Source organism: Wyeomyia smithii, chromosome 1 (genome assembly GCF_029784165.1).
Source record: "Wyeomyia smithii strain HCP4-BCI-WySm-NY-G18 chromosome 1, ASM2978416v1, whole genome shotgun sequence".
NCBI classification, from domain to species: Eukaryota; Metazoa; Arthropoda; class Insecta; order Diptera; family Culicidae; genus Wyeomyia; species Wyeomyia smithii.
In genome coordinates, this window is record NC_073694.1 from 119,219,456 (window position 1) to 119,239,756 (window position 20,301).

Consider the following 20,301-nt stretch of genomic DNA (forward strand, 5'->3'; position numbering starts at 1 on the left):
GCTACAGTTAAAATTTCAAGCCAATCGGATGTAAACTTTTTAAGTTCTACTGCTCGCCGATTTTGAAAACCTGGCTTTGAGAAAAACGCGTTCGAAGTTTCAAAATGCTATTAATCTTAAGAATCGCAATAATAATAATTTCCTCTTCTCCCTTTTTGCTATCTGATGTAAGGCTGCGCCTGGCCTAGCCTCTTTCGCGATATCATACATGCGATACTAAGCGATTTTGACGCGATTGGCGTCCGATTTCACGCAAAACTCAAACTTGTCACTCATATTTAGGTACTTTTCACAGTTAAAAAGTATAGAAAAACTCAAACAAAGAACGTACACAACAAGAACGGCTGATCGACTAAACAAATGGAAATTGTGAGTAAACACGTGCTGTAGAGACGCACGCTCTAACGGTCGAAACTTGATCCAGCGACCTCTATACTTCAAATTTGGAACATGATATCGATCATAGGTAATTTCTACTAGTTTACAAAGCCTCCGAATTAAAAACAAAAACAAACATCACCAAAATAAACGAAATCATTCTGTGCCGAACACGCATCAGTATCGGACGTGTTTGGTGATCGCTCCGATAGAATATAAAACAAAAGACGCGCGAGCAAGTGTTGGCATTGTTTGCCTGGTCGAGTGAAGGTTCAAGGTCGCCCGCCTTTGTGCAACTGTTTCGCGTCGTGGCTGTTTGCTGGTGCGTAAGCCGATTTGGCTGCTAAGTGATTTGTGCTATAGCAGTGGACGAGAGGAGGAAAGGAGAAAAAAGAAGAAACCAACAGTTGACAGCGAGTTGTGTCGCTGTGCTGAGTGATCACACACCCGGCTCGCTGCTGGTGGCTGTTTGGAGCTGCTGTATTGGTGCTGCTGGCTGTAACGGCTGCAGCTTCGACCGTTCGGACAACCAACCCTGCTGAAAGGAGAAGTAAAGAGGTACGTGTTCTGTCGGCGCTAGTGCGCTAGATTTAGCGCGATGGATGTAGATCCCTCGCCTCCCGTGCCACCATCCCCGAACCCCTCCGACCCTGTCCCTCCTGCCAACCCTTCCTCTGTTAATTCTCCAGTCCACCCTCGCCCCAGGCTTTACCCGGACGGATCTCAGGGCAGCTTTACTGTTTTCTTTCGGCCAAAGGCAGGACCGAAATCGAAACCGTTAAACATCCTGCAGATTTCGAAAGACCTGACGGAGGGGTACAAGGCCGTGACCGAAATCTCCAAGGTCAGACCCAACAAGCTCCGTGTCGTGGTCAGCGACCTGGAACAGGCCAACGCTATTGCTCGCTCCGAGCTTTTCACACGCGAGTATCGCGTTTATATACCCGCACGAGACGTGGAGATCGACGGTGTCATAACCGATTCGAGTCTGTCGGTCGAGTGTATCTTGGCAAGCGGTTTTGGCTGCTTCAAAAATGCTTTGTGTCACGACGTAAAAGTAAAGATCATAGATTGCAAGCAATTGCGGTCTCTGTCTCTTGTCAACGGCACAAAAGTGTACACTCCGTCAGACTCGTTTCGTGTTACGTTTGCCGGATCTGCTCTCCTTAGCCACGTCTCGATCGATCGGGTTCGTCTGCCTGTGCGATTGTATGTACCCCGTGTTATGAATTGCACCAATTGCAAGCAGCTAGGCCACACAGCCGCCTACTGCTGCAATAAGGCACGATGTAGCAAGTGTGGAGAAACTCATGCGGACGATTCTTGCAGTGTAAATGCTGAAAAATGTATTCACTGCGGGGAAAATCAGCATGAGCTCTCCACATGCCCGGTGTACATGCAGCGCAGAGATAAAATCAAGCGGTCACTTAAGGAGCATTCAAAGCGATCTTACGCTGAGATGCTGAAGAAGACCGTGACCACTTCTACCATAACATCGAACCCCTCTGATCTGTTGGCCTCTGATGAAACCGATTCTGACGATTCACCAGCGGGAACAACTTATGCCAATCCTGGGGCGTCTAGAAAGAGGAAAAATATTTCCTCTCCTAAACTTCCCAGAAAAGGTCCTAAGATTTCCCAAAGTGAAATGAAAGTTACAAACAAACTAAACAGTGCTGCGGAAAAACCGAAGCAAACTCCTCCTGGGCTTGCAAATTTAAAGTCCCAGAAGGAGTTCCCAGCACTGCCAGAAACATCTAAAACCCCAGTTGTTCCTTTTGCACTCCCAGTTGATGAAACAAACTCTGGATTAGTGAAATTTTCTGACATTGTGGACTGGATTTTTGAAACTTTCAATGTACCCGATCCAATTAAAATTTTTCTTACAGCATTCCTCCCAACAGTTAGATCATTTTTGAAGCAGTTGACTGCCCAATGGCCCCTCCTTGCAGCGATTGTATCCTTCGATGCCTAATTCATCTGCGTATACGAAGGATTCTATCTCTGTCTTACAGTGGAATTGTAGAAGTATTTTACCAAAAATGGATTCATTTAAAGTTTTAATAAATAGAAACAAATGCGATGCATTTTGCCTTTGTGAAACTTGGCTTACTTCAAATATTGATCTCAACTTCCATGATTTTAATATTATTCGCCTTGATCGAGACACCCCATATGGAGGAGTACTTTTAGGGATTAAAAAGTGCTATTCTTTCTATCGTATTTACCTCCCCTCGATTCCAGGCATCGAAGTTGTCACATGTCAAATGACAATACAAGGTAAAGAGCTTTGTATTGCCTCAATATATATTCCTCCCATAGCACAGGTTGGGCAACGGCTGCTCTTTGATTTAATAGAACTTCTTCCCTCGCCACGTTTGATTTTGGGAGACTTCAACTCTCATGGCGTGGCTTGGGGTTCCCCATACAATGATAACCGCTCCTCTTTAATCTATAACCTTTGCGATGACTTCGACATGACTATTTTGAACAACGGTGAAATGACACGTATCCCGAAACCTCCAGCGCGCCCAAGCGCTTTGGATCTATCCTTATGTTCGACGTCGCTACGGTTGGATTGCACATGGAAGGTAATCATCGATCCTCACGGTAGCGACCATCTGCCTATTCTTATTTCAATTACTAACGGTTCAACTCGCATGCGACCAATTGACATTCCGTATGACCTCACACGGAATGTCGATTGGAAGTTATACGAGGAAATGATTTCAAAAGCGGTCGAGTCGATTCAACATCACCCACCACTTGAAGAATACAACCTCCTCGCGGGCTTAATCCTCGACGCCGCGTTGCAAGCCCAAACGAAGAAATATCCCGGCGTAACTATCAAAGAGCGGCCTCCAACTCCGTGGTGGGACAAAGAGTGCTCCGATGTCTACACGCAAAGATCCGACGCGTTTTTGGCCTTTCAGAAGGAGGTATACCCGACGACTATATAAGGTATTCGGAGCTTAATACCAAGCTTAAAAGCCTGGCTGAAGCAAAGAAACGCGGATATTGACGTCGGTTCGTGAACGAGACGTCGAGGGAGACATCGATGAGCACTCTTTGGAACACAGCCCGAAGAATGAGGAATCGCGTAACGGTCAACGAAAGCGAGGAGTCTTCAAGTCGGTGGATATTTGATTTTGCCAGGAAAGTATGTCCGGACTCTGTTCCCGCGCAAAACTTTGTTCGCGATACGTCTCCTGGTCACGACGCGATAGAATCACCTTTTACGATGGCAGAATTTTCAGTTGCCCTCCTGTCCTGTAACAATAACGCACCTGGGTTAGATAGAATCAAATTCAACTTGTTGAAGAATCTACCCGGCAATGCCAAGAGGCGCTTGTTGAACTTGTTCAATAAGTTCCTGGAGCAAAACATTGTACCGCAGGATTGGAGGCAAGTGAAGGTGATCGCCATCCAAAAACCAGGGAAACCAGCTTCTGATCACAACTCTTATAGGCCGATTGCAATGCTATCCTGTATCCGGAAATTGATGGAAAAAATGATACTTCGTCGTTTAGACCACTGGGTCGAATCAAATGGTCTACTATCAGAAACTCAATTTGGCTTCCGCCGTGCCAAAGGGACGAATGATTGTCTTGCGTTGCTTTCAACAGATATTCAGCTGGCGTATGCTCGCAAAGAACAAATGGCGTCTGCGTTCTTGGACATTAAGGGGGCTTTTGATTCCGTTTCTATTGACATTCTTTCGGGTAAACTTCACCGACAAGAATTTTCTCCAATTTTGAACAATTTTTTGCACAATTTGTTGTCCGAAAAGCACATGCATTTTACGCACGGCGATTTGGCAACTTTTCGCATTAGCTACATGGGTCTTCCCCAGGGCTCATGTTTAAGCCCCCTTCTTTACAACTTTTATGTAAATGACATCGACGAATGTCTGGCAAATTCATGCACGATAAGACAACTTGCAGACGACAGTGTAATCTCTGTTACAGGAGCCAAAGCTGCCGATTTGCAAGGACCATTGCAAGATACCTTGGACAATTTGTCTGCTTGGGCTTTACAGCTAGGTATCGAATTCTCTCCGGAGAAGACTGAGATAGTAGTTTTTTCTAGGAAGCATGAACCTGCTCAGCTTCAAACACAATTAATGGGTAAAACGATTTCTCAGGTTTTGGTACACAAATATCTTGGTGTCTGGTTCGACTCTAAAGGCACCTGGGGTTGTCACGTGAGGTATCTGATGAAAAAATGTCAACAAAGAGTGAATTTTCTTCGTACAATAACCGGACAATGGTGGGGAGCCCACCCAGGAGACCTTATAAGGCTTTACCAAACAACGATACTGTCTGTTATTGAGTACGGGTGTTTCTGCTTCCGCTCCGCAGCAAACACACATTTGATCAAACTGGAGCGAATACAATATCGTTGTTTGCGTATCGCCTTGGGTTGCATGCAGTCGACCCATACGATGAGTTTGGAGGTCTTAGCTGGAGTACTACCATTGAAAAACCGCTTCTGGAGCCTGTCTTCTCGCATTCTTATCAAATGTGAGGTCTTGAACCGTCCTGTGATTTAAAATTTTGAAAGGTTAATCGAACTTAATTCTCAAACCCGTTTTATGACATTGTATTTCCCTCACATGTCCCATAATATTAACCCTTCTTCGAATATTCCAAATCGTGACGACTTATCAAATACTTCTGATTCTACTGTGTTTTTCGATACATCCATGATAGAAGAAACTCGTGGAATCCCGGATCATTTACGCGTGCAGCAGATCCCCAAATTTTTTTCCAATAAATATCGAAACATCAACTGCGACAATATGTTCTACACTGACGGATCACTTCTTGATGGGTCCACTGGCTTCGGTATTTTCAATAACAATTTAACCGTCTCCCATAAGCTTGATAATCTTGCTTCTGTTTACGTCGCAGAATTGGCTGCAATTCAGTACACCCTAGGGATTATCGAAAAAATGCCCACGGACCATTATTTCATCTTTACGGACAGTCTCAGTTCCATTGAGGCTCTCCGATCGATGAAAGATGTTAAGCACTCTCCGTATTTCCTGGGGAAAATACGGGAACATCTGAGTGCTTTATCCGAAAAATCTACTCAGATTACCTTAGCGTGGGTCCCTTCTCACTGCTCGATACCGGGCAATGAGAAAGCGGACTCTTTGGCTAAGGTGGGCGCAACAAACGGTGGAATTTATGAAAGACCAATTGCCTTTAATGAATTTTTCTCATTTGTACGTCAGAATACGATCATCAGTTGGCAAAATGCTTGGACCAGAGGGGAACTGGGAAGGTGGTTACATTCCATAATCTGTAATAATTAAAAGCTTTCGGCTGCTCAACACAACAAAACGAGACCAAGTAAATTGTCACATGTTTATTCCCAAGAACTCTTCTATCGCTTCCTATTTCCTCTTCTCTCTCTTCTCACCCTGCTTCTTCCTTAACTCTACTCCGGCATGCCTTTCTACTCGTCTCTCATCTTGTTATGTACTTATTCTTAAAACCATTTACTCACAGCAGTGCTACTATGTTTGGTGTCCGGGAGGCCGTTCCATGTGTCTTTGCGCAGCCCGCTTTCCCGCTCGCTATCCAGAGGGACTCCTCAATTGGCTGGAAAGCTTCTCTCGTCCTCGCGTGTTCGCGTGAACACCTCCTGAGCCGGAATCAAAATTGAGCAAAAGAACCCTAAGAGAACAAAGTCAACATCAGCGCGATTCCTTATCGCAACCGCCGTCTTTTCCAACTCACCCTTTACGGGGCCATTTTAGGTTTTGAACGAGCCAATTTCGAACGAGCGTTTTCTGTTCGGCTGTCTTCGTTTGCAAGCCTAATGATTGCAACAAATAGCTACAAGTGAAAATGCTGTCATGAGCTGGCAATTTTAACCTTCAATCTTAATACTCACATCCTGCTTCAGTTGGAGGAAAGTTCACTCCGTGCAGTGTGCGCGATTGTCTTTGAGTTGTTGTAAGTTCCTTTGATTCCGATTTACTTAAGACACGTCCACTTCACCAGTGACGTGCGATTATCTCAGTGTATCCGTTGATTCTACGAATTTCGATTCACTTGAACCTGAAGCTAAACGTGCGATTGCCTTTTGCTTGCCAAATTTGTGCTCTAATCCCGGGAGAGTGCGGGAGACGTTTTGACGGCCTCCTATTCGATGACGAAATTTATTGCTGGTATTTCTTATTCAAGAAAGTCGGGAGAGTTCAGTTGGGTGTACAATGTTGTTTTTATGACACCACTTATACACTGTGCTAAATCATGCTTGCTTTTTGCAAAATATTTATTATCTACGCTACACAACCCCAACCAGTGGCAAAATTTTTTCGTGAAGCACGATAGCGCTCCACGAAAACTTTACAAACTATCACTTCCTTAAGAAGTGCGCCAGAGACTTGATTGACTTTTCTTGACCCACCTCCTACCTTCAAAACGAGAGCCTTTCTCTGCTCTCCAAATCTTGTGCACTACACATACTACATAATAACTCAAAATCTTCGACTACAGACATATACTGTTCAGATACTGGTCGAACGCCACCAAAAATGTGAACAAAGTGTCTCTGGCTCAGTTCTTGATTACTCAAATTGAACTCCACTGGATGAAAACTTTCATCTATATTAATTTTGTTTTTCATCTTGTCTAGTTTTTTTGTGGCTCAATCAAACTAGGAAATTAACTAGATTCAATAGTTTAAACATTTAACAATAAAATGGCTTGAAAAAACTCTTTCTGGACTGAAGGTCGTGAAAGGTAGTCGTATTGCCAAGATATGAGAGGATTTAATCTCTATTATCACCACGAGCCCTGTACAGAGGTTAAGTTTAGTGAGCTAAGCCCCCAAAACGTCCGCGCCTCTGATTCGCGTTACTTTTGCTCTAGAAATTTCGTGGTGACGTCTTAACGACACAAGAAGACGATAATGCAATGAAGTGGATGGAATTGCGCTTTAACGATTCGAGGAAGTATTTATCGCTACCGATGCAACGGTATTTTAAGCCTGCGTTACAGTTTTTCACGATCTGGTAACGGCATGACAGCATGATTATGGTCAGTATTCTCACGGTCTGACTAACGGTACGCGCGAATGCACTTCTCAATTTGCACGACAAGCTGGTGTCGACTTGCTGGGTTGTGTTATCTCTTGTCACAGTGAGAATAGTCTCTGTCTAGTTAATCGCGTTTCTGTTTCATGATGGTGGCCTTTAGCTTTGATACCCGAACGCCCCGGTTCTACCGTCGATCTTGGCATCTCCACTCCTCCCATCCAGGAACACGACGCAACAGCTGTTGCCAAGGTGGGGAGGTAGTTATGAAGAAGTTGTTGCTCACCCAACCTCGGCTTTGGCACGATTTTTCCCGATCGGCTAACGGTGTTTTTTGAGCAGTGCTCTTGGTTCGCAAGGCATCGCCTGCAGACATAGCTGTGTACTTTTACCTTAGTCTATCTTGATGTCCTTAGCGTGGTATTTACCGATCTTCCCCGAAGGGACATCCTCCAGTTCGTACAGGTTGGTACCAAGTACTTTTCTCACGATAGCGGGGACGAACTTCGGAATCAACTTCTGATTAATGTGATCTACTTTGGATGATAGTCCGAAAGCCCTGCGCCACACCGTGTCACCGACGTTAAACGTTACAGATCTAGTGCGCATGTTGTATCGCTGTTTGGACTTTTCGTGTGATTGCTTGATCCGCTTCAAAACGAATTCGTGTATACGTTTTAGATTCGATAAACGGAGATCTTGTGCCATTTTCGGGTCTTGGGGAGTATTGAGGTGCTGTTGATTGTAGAGATCGGTATGAAGGATCAGATCTTTACCGAAGTTCGCAAAGTGTGGACTGACTCCAGTGGATTCATGTTTCGCGCTGTTAACTGCGGCTACGGTTGCCGGCAAGTTTTCATCCCATGCTCGATGATCCTCGTTCAGCAGTGCTCTGATGCAGGTTATTAAGACTCTATTGACACGCTCTGCATTGTTTACCATTGGACAATAATATGCTGTAGTCATGTGCTCTATGTTGTACCGTGAAAGAAGTGATCGGAAAGCTAACGATGTAAATTGTTTGCCATTGTCTGTGAGTACAATCCTTGGTCGTGAAAATCGTAAAAAAACCTCCTTCTCCAGAAAGTTTACCAACGTTTCAGAGTCTGCACTGCGCATCGGATGAACTAACACATATTTGGTGATCCAATCCACAACGACTAGCATTACCGTGTTGCCTTTTCCCGATCTCGTAAGCGGCCCAACAAAGTCTATCGAAATTAACTCCCAAGGACACCTAGCCGGCTTCAATTTTCCCATGTCTGGCGTCAAGCGTCGATTAGGCGCTTTACAAGCCTTGCATGTCCTGCAGCTGCGCACAAAACGACCTATGTCCTCCTGCATCTTAGGCCAGTAGAAATTCGTTTGTGTTTTCTGTAGCGTTTTTTGAAATCCTAAATGTGCACCTGATGTTGAATCGTGAAATTTGCTCATGATTTGAGCTCTCTCTGCTTTGGGAACTATTTTCTTCCACTTGTGCGTGGTGTTTCCCAACTCATCCTTGACATGACAGTTTTTGTACAGTTCGCCTGACACCATACGAAAGTCTGGAAACTTGTCCGGTTGCTTTGTTGTGCTCGCCGCTAGTCGCTTGTACCAACTGTCATCGCATGTGTCTGCTGAAAACGTTGCCGTGGCCACAATCCGCGAGAGTGCGTCTGGAACGATGTTACAGGATCCTTTGCGGTACTTGATTTCAAAGTCGAAGGAGTTCAGCCGTAATATCCACCTGCACATCAACGCGGTAGGATTCTTTATTGACCGGAGGTATGAGAGTGCTGCGTGATCGCAAAACACGGTGAACTTGACGCCTTCTACGTAACCTCGAAACTTTTCGATGGAACGAATGACCGCTAAGCATTCCCTTTCCGTGACTGAGTAGTTCCGCTCAGATGCGGATAGTTTTTGAGATAAGTACGCTATGGGATGCTCTGTTCCCCCTGTTTCTTGTGTCAAAACTGCGCCGATGGCTACGTCACTGGCATCGCAGGCAATCTGAAAAGGCTTTGAATAGTCCGGCATCGCCAGCACTGGAGCCGATACTAACATAGATTTGATTCTGGTACTGCGACTCCCGCGAAGTCCTGAATAAACCTACGGTACCAGTTGCATAGACCGAGAAAACGTTGCACTTCTTTTCTGTTTTGTGGTGTTGGAAAACTCACGACGCAGCTAATCTTTTCGTCATCTACTTTCCACCCGTCTTCGTTCAAAATATATCCAAGGTACTTCATCTCCTGGCGGCAAAATTTGGATTTTTCCGTCCAAATCGTCAAGTTTGCCTATTGCAGTCGCTCTGCTACTTTCTGCAACATCCTCAAATGTTCTTCAAACGTTCTCGAACAGATTATCACGTCGTCCAGATAGTGGAATACCTGTGGTTCTAAACCGCAAAGAGATGTGTCATTAAGCGCGCCAGAGCTTGACTAGCTGTGCATAACCCAAATGGAACCACTTTGAATTGAAAGTGCCCGCGACCTGGAACTGTAAACGCTGTCATTGGTCGAGACTTTACTTCCAACGGTAGCTGCCAAAAGGCGTCCTTTAGATCGATGGAGGATATGAAGTGACATCCACTGAGGTTGCTGACAATTGATGCAATTTGGGGAATTGGGTGACCTTCGTTGACCATGATGGAGTTCAAATGACGAGCATCTAGGCAGACTCTATATTGCCCAGTTTTCTTCTTAACCGCAACAAGGGGGTTGTTCCACGGCGAAAACAGCGCTTCCTCGATGACGTCTAGAGATAACATTCGATCCACTTCTTTGTTGACCTCGTCTAACACATACTTGGACATGTGGTAACATCGTTGTTTCCGTGGCTTGGCATCTCCGATGTCGATCTGATGAGTGTAGTTGTTGGTACGCCCAATTTTTCCTTCTTTGCTGATTGGAAACATGGCCACCACTGCGTCCAACTCGCGTTGCTGCTTCTGAGTTAGTTTGCGCATCGGTTCTGCGGAATTATTTTCTTCGTTTGGGGACAATTCGATTGAATTACACACGGCTTGCACCCCGAACATGTTCCAAAAGTTCATGCCGAGAATTATGCAGTCTGGTAGGGATGGGACTAGAAGCATTGGGACGGTCTCGTTTCGGCCATTGTATGCCACAGGTAAGCTTACAAACTCGGTTATTTTATGTTTAGTTCCATCAGCTGTTTTTATGCCACCATGGATGAGACCTGTTTTCAGTTGTAGTTTGTCAACAATTTTCACTTTTGATCCTCCCATCAGTGAACAGTTTGCGCCACTGTCTAGCAAACCCTTCAGTTGTAGGCCGAGAACAGAAATCATCGCATGTGGACGGTTGTCCTCGTCAGTGTTGATTATTATTGAGTTAATGTGCTGTAGTTCCGGGAATCTCAAGGGATTGTAGAAGTTTCGCGAGGTTGCAGGTCCCTCAGCTAATGCTCCCTCGCCTGCTCGTTTCCCTGAGTTGAGGAACAAGTAGGACAACTGCGAAGGGAATATCCCTTTTCACCGCAACGGTAGCAGAACATTACCGCTTGTGGCTTTGGGCAATCCATGAATCGATGACCCTCCTCATCGCAATTCCAACATTGCAATTTGATTCGCGGTGGTTGGTTCGAAGTTTTTTGATTTTGTGGCGTCAATTGATGGTGCTTTTGTGACTGTTGTGTTGCAGTTTCTATTCCTCGCGTTGATTGTTGCTGTTGCTGTGCACACTGTTGACGACGAAACCCTTGATCTGTGTTGCGATGTTGGTCTCGCTTTTCAAAACGTACTCTGAGTGCGTTCACTTGGTGACAGAGGTTTTCCAACTGATGCGACCACGTCTGCTCTTCTGCGATCTCAGACTGTCTAAAACCATTTTCTAAATTGTTGCTCACACAGTCCTGCGAATCATCTGTGGCCTCTATAGCATGCACCCTACCGAACCGCGAGGCCGGAGCATACACTCGCTCCTTTTGTGGAACTGTCGGTGTGGCGAAGTTTGGTTCAAGCAGAGCATAATGCGGAATCGGTGTCCTGCGATGGCGATTAAGTAGCACTTTCGTTTCATCGTACTCGTTGCAGACTTCTGCCATTTCTGGTAGCGTTCGAGCTCACGCTGATGCAACAATTGATGCATACTCCGTGTTCATATTTTTCTTGACCATGAAAAACTTTTCTTCCGGTGACATTGGGGGATGTATAAACCGAAAGAGGGTACAAATGTCCCGATAGAATTTCGCGAAAGACTCATTTGCTCCTTGGTAACGAGAGTTGGCTTCGTTGCGCAGAATCTGTGCATAGCTACTGGGTAGAAATTCCCGACGAATCTGCTCTTTGAAGTCTCTCCAGGATCTCAAGGATCCTTCCGTGAAAGCCCTTCCGTACCAATCGAGTGCATCATCCTGCAGAAGGTGCTTGATTGATTTCAACAGCAGCTGATCTGCTACACCTTCGGATAATGCAAAGCATTCTACCCGATCGAGAAACGTGTTCAACGACGTCGTGTCTTCTTCTCCTCTGAATTTAAAGGGCCAATTGTGAATGGCTTTTGGATTCCTAGGCGCTTCTTGTTGATGGCGATCTCGTCGTAGAAAATAATTCAGCAACTCGTCACGAAGACGATTAAACTCAAGGGAGTCGTCCCTTTATCTCCAATGTGCGGTGCGTTTTCCCGGTAATCATGCTCCTCCGACGAAACAAATCCTGCCGAATCGCTTCTCCGTCCGTTTCTTCTGTCTGTCGGCGTTTCTTGATATACCGGTGGTGGGCTTTCAGAAATTCCGAAAATCGAGTTGAAATTCTGTCCGAGCGACGCATTCGCCAGTCGATTGTGAGCATCTAACCTGGGATTCCAAAGCGGTGGCTGCGTGGTGGGTGTTCGCCCTCGCCCGCGGCTTCTTGTCAGCGGCGACGATGATGTCGGTAGACCTGTGATTTCGTCTTCTTTTCTTGTCGGACCTGTCGTGTTAGCTGTACTGTCCTGCTGCCAACTGTTCCCTTCAACACGCCCAACCTTAGCGATAGCCCCTGCCGATTGTGCAGTGGTTGCTCCTTGTGGTGAGCCTATCAGCTGCTGCTGTCGTGTGCTATCATGTAATCGCGGCAGTGGTCTTGTCTCACTTGTTTCGTTTGCTTGCTCTGAACGTCCACTGTAATTAACTGACTGAAATAAATTTGACAGATTTAACGCCTCATAAACACTGCTCAAGGCCGAATGAACTACGGACTGAACTCTGAGATGATCCTCTTGTAGCGCGACCGTGGGAGGACTGATGCGCGTAAGCCGATTGCGGTAATGACGCAATCGTGATTTGGCATGCTCTAGAAACCCGATGTCGTGTTTCAATATTGCCGTATCGATCGGTGTTAATAAAAGTTTGATCCGCGATTGACAGGTATCAATGTTGGTAGAATCGTGCATCACATGTGCTGAGCTCGTATAAATCTGACCGCGAATCTTATCTTCCTCGAACGCTTTTTGCAACCGTGAACATTTGACTCTTCGAGTCGTTTGCCCTAAATCTGTTATGTTACGTAAAGCCAACTCATAATTGAGTTCTTCTTCACTCAAATGTAATGGGTCAATCTCCATCTTCAAACGCGTCTTCTAAAGCCAAATTATCTACTATTAAAAACAAAATAACTTTTGCCAAACTGGGTTTACAAAATTCTATTGGTTCGAATTTAGTTGGGCGCCAATGTAATAATTAAAAGCTTTCGGCTGCTCAACACAACAAAACGAGACCAAGTAAATTGTCACATGTTTATTCCCAAGAACTCTTCTATCGCTTCCTATTTCCTCTTCTCTCTCTTCTCACCCTGCTTCTTCCTTAACTCTACTCCGGCATGCCTTTCTACTCGTCTCTCATCTTATTATGTACTTATTCTTAAAACCATTTACTCACAGCAGTGCTACTATGTTTGGTGTCCGGGAGGCCGTTCCATGTGTCTTTGCGCAACCCGCTTTCCCGCTCGCTATCCAGAGGGACTCCACAATTGGCTGGAAAGCTTCTCTCGTCCTCGCGTGTTCGCGTGAACACCTCCTGAGCCGGAATCAAAATTGAGCAAAAGAACCCTAAGAGAACAAAGTCAACATCAGCGCGATTCCTTATCGCAACCGCCGTCTTTTCCAACTCACCCTTCACGGGGCCACTTTAGGTTTTGAACGAGCCAATTTCGAACGAGCGTTTTCTGTTTGGCTGTCTTCGTTTGCAAGCCTAATGATTGCAACAAATAGCTACAAGTGAAAATGCTGTCATGAGCTGGCAATTTTAACCTTCAATCTTAATACTCACATCCTGCTTCAGTTGGAGGAAAGTTCACTCCGTGCAGTGTGCGCGATTGTCTTTGAGTTGTTGTAAGTTCCGTTGATTCCGATTTACTTGAGACACGTTCACTTCACCAGTGACGTGCGGTTATCTCAGTGTATCCGTTGATTCTACGAATTTCGATTCACTTGAACCTGAAGCTAAACGTGCGATTGCCTTTTGCTTGCCAAATTTGTGCTCTAATCCCGGAAGAGTGCGATGTGTGTTTGTTTGAGTGTTTTGAGTGTTTTGACAGCCTCCCATTTGATGACGAAATTTATTGCTGGTATTTCTTATTCAAGAAAGTCGGGAGAGTTCAGTTGGGTGTACAATCAAATCTAGAAAATCTATAACGAGCGTCTTAGCAGAGTGATTGAGATCAATCAAAGAAATAATTATCGGTTTCCGTTATACTCTACTAAATTTTTTGGAAATAAATATTGAAATTCAGTCTGCAAATATATATTTCGACTGTGACGTACAGTCTTCCTCAGTGCTTATGTGGACTGGTAAAGAGCAAAGCGTAAATCCTTTGCGTAAATTGATAAAGGTCCATATTGGCAACTGCGACTCAATCCTCTTGCTGATATGGTAAAACGTGTAGAAAATACAATAAAAGAATGCAAACCCGTTTTGGGTAATGCGTTACAAAATCTTCGTGTTTCAAATCCAGTTCTTCCAAGAATAAAGGGTCTCCCCAAAATTCACAAACCTGGAAATGAAATGAGAGAAATTATCTCAGCGGTAGGGGCTCCCACAAAAAAATTGGCTAAATGGCTGGTAAAAGAATTTCAAGCCATGCCCCATTTTCCAAGTCGATCAGTAAAGAGCACCGGAGATTTCGTTGAAAATTTAAGATCCTCGGGTAACATCCAATCTGATGAGATAATGGTTTCATTTGACGTTACGGCCTTATTTCCTAGCGTTCCAGTGAATGAAACCTTAAACCTTTTAGAGGACTGGCTTCTTTCCCAATATTTTGATAATACTTGGAAAAAGAAAGTTGACAGTTTGTTGAAACTTTCACGCCTTTGCATGAAAGAAAACTACTTCACATTTCGTGGTAAATTTTACAAACAGACTAAAGGGGCACCAATGGGGAATCCTCTTTCTCCCTTTCTATGTGAGCTCTTCATGGCAAATATAGAAAGTACATTAGAGAAGAGGAACATCTTACCGATTCGATGGTGGAGGTATGTGGATGATATTTTTTGTATTGTGAAAAGGGCGGATCTTGAAACTTTTTTCATATCCCTTAATAATACCCATAAAAATATAAACTTCACAATTGAAAAAGAACTTAACAACAGACTCCCTTTCTTGGACGTCGTTGTAGTCAGAAAGTCTACGGACTTGAAATTTGAAATTTATCGGAAACCCACGAATACAAAACGGGTAATACCTAACACTTCAAACCATCCCTTCCAGCATAAAATGGCATCCTTCCATCATATGATCCACCGCATGGAACCTCTTTACCTCTAAGTGAAGTAGCCAAGCAAAAGGAACTGGAATATATTTTCGAAATTGCTAAACTTAATGGCTACAATGAAAGTATCATTCAAGCCATTGTCGATAAAAAGAAGCGTGCTCAAATTCGGAAATCTTTTACAACACTCACCCCAATAACAGAAGATCTGAAAAGGGTAGCCGTTGAATATGACGTTAACTTGACACGCCCACTTCGTTCAAAATTTAAAAAATTTGGGATGGATATTGTCTACACTAGTAGAAATACCCAACTCAAAACAAAATTAGGGTCTACCAAAGACCCTGTTGATACCCTGAACAAAGCTGGAATTTATAAAATTGCATGCAGTCACTGTGACATGGTTTACATTGGACAAACTAAACGTAACCTATTGATACGTTTCAAAGAACATTTCGCAGAAGTGACCAAAGCAAGTAAAGTTTCAACAAATGCCCCACCACACCATTTCAAATCAAAAGTGGCTGAACGTATTTTTAACGAGGAACATCCACTAACTTCGGATAACATTCACCTCCTCCGCCCCGTTAATAATTTATGGAAATTAGACGTAGCTGAAAGTTTAGAAATTTATAAACAACACTCATGCACGCTTTTCAATAAAGACGCAGGTAATCACCCCTCATGGCTATTCAATCTGCTTCCCAAAAACCCCAGACATGGTACGGTAAACAATCGACCGCATAATTCCCTACCTAACTCCAATTAAGGGTGCTAAATTTTCATTTTTACCTACTACAAATAAAAAAAACAGGATTTACGCTTTGCTCTTTACCAGTCCACATAAGCACTGAGGAAGACTGTACGTCACAGTCGAAATATATATTTGCGGACTGAATTTCAATATTTATTTCCAAAAAATTTAGTAGAGTATAACGGAAACCGATAACTATTTCTTTGATTGATCTGGGTGTACAATGTTGTTTTTATGACACCACTTATACACTGTGCTAAATCATGCTTGCTTTTTGCAAAATATTTATTATCTACGCTACAAATCCCCAAGGTGTCGACGAACCCGTGGTTCAAGGGGTTGGATGTAGGTCGGGATTTCATTTGCGAGATGTCCCGACTTATGTCCAATCACTATAGATTTGACGCGCATCTCCGTCGTGTTGGGCTCGGGGAAAGTGGTATCTGTGCCTGTGGTGAAGGTTATCACGACATAGAGCACGTTGTTTGGTCATGCCCTGTACACCGTGACGCCAGGTCTAAATTAATAGCTTCCCTGCAGGCCGAAGGTAGGCAGTCGGCTGTTCCTGTTCGTGATGTCTTGGCAAGCCGTGACCTATCCTACATGTCCCTTATATACGTTTTCCTGAAATCCATCCACGCCCCAGTTTAGTCCTACCCCCTTCCGCCTGCATCCAGCCTAACGACAAGAACACGTTAAGACCCCGGATCCGGAAACAGCAATCAGACCCGCACGATACTCTCAAGGCCCGAGGGAGACAACCCAATATGCCAGTCCGTAATATCTTGGCCCAGCAGCGGAACATGTGCTTACCTATGGCAATGAAAACCATCATACAGTAAACCAATTACCAAATTACCAAAAACTAGTAATTAATGCAAAATATTATAGCTTTAAGTTACATTAGGGGTATTCATATAAAGCTGAGTATCCAGCGTATCCAGTGTATTCCTTGTATACTTATCTAAATATTTACGAGCACGTATTTTCTTCAGAAGAAATCTGATTTACCAGGTCGTTTGTCAATACACGTCGATTTTGATGAGTATTTATTAACGCCGTTTCAAATACCAAGTCTAAGGGGTCACCAAACGCAATTGCATTGTGCTTAGTTCCGATAATAAATTTCCAAATTAAATGTGTATTGTCGTGTACGTTTAAAAAGGCTCGATTGATATACTATACTATGTTGTTTTCAGACAAAATTAGAACCTTCAAAATTAGATTAACGTAAATGCTCACTAGAATGGATTAATTACTGATATACTGAAAACATTTTGCATTTCATATATCTTAAACTATATCTTCAAGCACCTCGTTCTCCGTGCCTGCTGCAGCTGCCGAAAACGTCAATACAAAGCATCGACCACAACTTGTGCTTCCCAAATTTGTTGCTGTGCGGATGAAAATCATGACTGAGGTAAATAAGTCAGCTTTTTGTCGTTGTCTATACTTAAAAATTATTTTTCAGGTTTGTGAAAAACGAAAACGACAACGATTGCAACCTACTCACCAATGGACAGATGCAGAAACTGCCGATCTGCTTAATACTGTTCTGGAAGAGGTGAAAGATAACCCGGAGTCCCTAGAGGTTTGTTAATTTATCTTAGTTTTCTGCAGTTTTGGCTGTTTAATTATCATCCTTCTCCAGAAACCTACCGCTCAAATTTTTTACATGAAGATTGCTGAAAAAACTCCCTCAATTAAAGCTATGAATTGGACGTTAATGAAGAGTAAATTGAGGAACTTGAAGACATCGTACTTAAAAGCAGACGCTTGGAAAAATCAACTGGTGCTGGCCTGCTGGCAGAAGGTATGGAATCAAGTGTATCGGAATATATACATAAAATATGTCCATATTATGAAACTCTGGAGCAAATCTTTGGTCAACGTAAAAGTGTTAAACCGGACGTCGTCATTGAGACGTCAAGCAGCACCTATGAAGATTGCATTGTTGAAACGGAACCTGTCAATGCTAGCATTTCTGAATTATACGATTCGGACCAGTTTGTCACTCAAGATGCTGCTTTCATTGAGAATATCACGGAAGAGGAAGTGTTGAGTCAAGATTGCGAATACGGAACTGACGCGAATCGAACCATCAGCGGCATCGATTTTACAGCATTTAAAAACCAGCTTAAGAAGCGACCTCTGAAGAGGAACAAACCATCGATTAATTCTGGATCGATTTCGCTTCTGGTGGACATACAAGAGAAAAAACTTAAGTTTGAAGAGACGAAATGGAATAAGCAGATACACATGGAAGAGGAAAGATTGCAGCTGGCCAAGGTACAGGCGGAAAATGAAGTTGAATTAAAAAAATTAGAGCTGTCTCAACAGCTGGAAATCAGAAAGTTAGAGTTGGAGAAAGAAGAACGGCTTGCGATGGCTAAGATGAATTTGGATATGGAGTACATGGAGCGAATCAAAAAGTATGAATTGCATTTGAAAGCAAATAACAATGTTTAATGTGGCGCTCAGTAATGTGATTTTTTTTTATCAATAAACGGTTAAATTTGATGCAAATCTTTAATTATTTCAAACAGTGCTCGACGTTTCTGCTCTCCTTCGTTTGTCGTATTCGTGCTATGCATTTCATCGTCTTCTTCTATGTTATCGTTTACTGTTTCTTGTAGTTCAAAGTCATCTTCATCCTGACGATGCTCTATTAGAATATTATGCAATATGGTAATAACAAGAATCCAGCGCAAGGCTAGTTTAATGCTTTCATCACTTCCAGATATTTTCAGCTCTTTTAGACTATTGAATCTCTCTTTCATCAGTCCAAAGCAATGTTCGATTCTGTAATAACAGTGGTTGTCAATTTATAGGCACTATCGCCTGCTATCCATTCTGCTCTAGAGAAATACTTAGAGGGATTCGTTGATAATTCACAGTTGTTAAAAATCCTGCTATCTTGTACGCTGCCGAGGTAACCAAGAACCATATGACGAATTTTTTTTGATAGTCACACACGGCTTGGACTTTTAACGAGTACATGTGTTTCCGTGAGAAATATGCTTCTGGATCAGTAACAGGTTTTTCAGCCAGCTTAATTCCTGTACCATCAACATACCCAATGCAATGAGGCAGCTCATGGAAGTTTCTTGCAACTATTTCGCGTCTTTCAGTAGCGTCAGGCCATGAGATATATCTCGATTTCAGGTTTAAAATGGCTTTGAAAACCCGATCAGTAATGATTTGAACTGTGCCTCCGTCACCAATTCCAAAAAAGGCAGAAAGTTTGGCAATAGATGCGCCTTCGCCATAAGATCCCAAACGATAGAGAACTATTAAAAGTTGGATTTCAACGGGAAATTGCTTGCGCGCTTGCAAAGTGTGGAATACCCCATCATGCCGAATCAGTTCCAGAATTATTTTGAAACTGCTCCAGCTAACACGAATCAATTCTTTGAAACGGGTTTCATCGAGGTTTGGTAGAACGTTAGCAGTAAAATGTCGAGATTTAGGTACAGATCCAATTATAAAAAGAGCTGCATATCGACAATATTGTGCGATCATTTTCGAAAAGATGTAATCCTCGATAGCTTTGTTCTCCTGATCTTGCTGGTCTAAAAAATGTATACATTTAAGCTATATTAGATGACTTCAATTCTCTTATAAAAACCTTGACCATCTGCAAATATTTCTAGATGTAATAAATTGTCGATAAATGTTGTTCTGAGATAACTTATTAGTTTTCTTTTTTCGCTAAATTTCGGCATATTGGATACTGTTTGCAAAATGAAAACAAGAAACAGAACAGCAACGACAACAGTGATGCCGAATCAGCACCAGCCCTACCAAAACGCAACTTCATGTATGGCTGAAAATTGGAAGTTCGCATTTTGAGTTTTCTACAAAGAATTATTTTAATAAGCTCTCAAAAGCGAAACATAGCTCTTTTTTACGACAATGATCCTCACTTTTCATCATACGAAATATGTCAAACGAGTTAAGCTAAGCCTAACCTTTGGCTAAATGGCTCAGACATTTAATTTTTTTGGTCTTCAAGATATTCACTTATTTTAAGTGGTATTGAAAAATCCATTCTCATTTCTTGGAACTTTGCAAAAACGATTCCCAAATGTAGAAATGAATCTGGCATCTCAGTTTGACAAAACTGCGTTTATGCATGGATACCAAGCATCCGAAGGTACGTTCACATGAATGCATTGGTAAACATATAGCAAATACGTGTCGGTAAAAATACTTCTCGATATGAAGACCCCTATTTAGTTTCAGCTCGTAGTCGGCAGCGAGGATAAAAAATTTGCTTCTAGTTATTAAGATACTTTAGAAAGTAAGCTACCAGATATAATTGGCACCGTTAAACATTAAATTGTATTTGTGCCGTGTCAAATAAATTATAGATGAACAAAAAAAAAAAAATAAACGAAAAATGTTATTTTGGAGCATAGA

The 20,301-nt window shown here is 43.0% G+C and overlaps 2 pseudogenes; one reads left to right on the top strand and one right to left on the bottom strand.

Annotated features, from left to right (window-relative positions):
- Positions 1 to 16,852: 16,852 nt before the first annotated feature.
- LOC129719845 (uncharacterized) lies at positions 16,853 to 18,528 on the top strand (annotated as a pseudogene).
- On the bottom strand, positions 18,386 to 19,705 carry LOC129719781 (uncharacterized; annotated as a pseudogene).
- Positions 19,706 to 20,301: the final 596 nt, after the last annotated feature.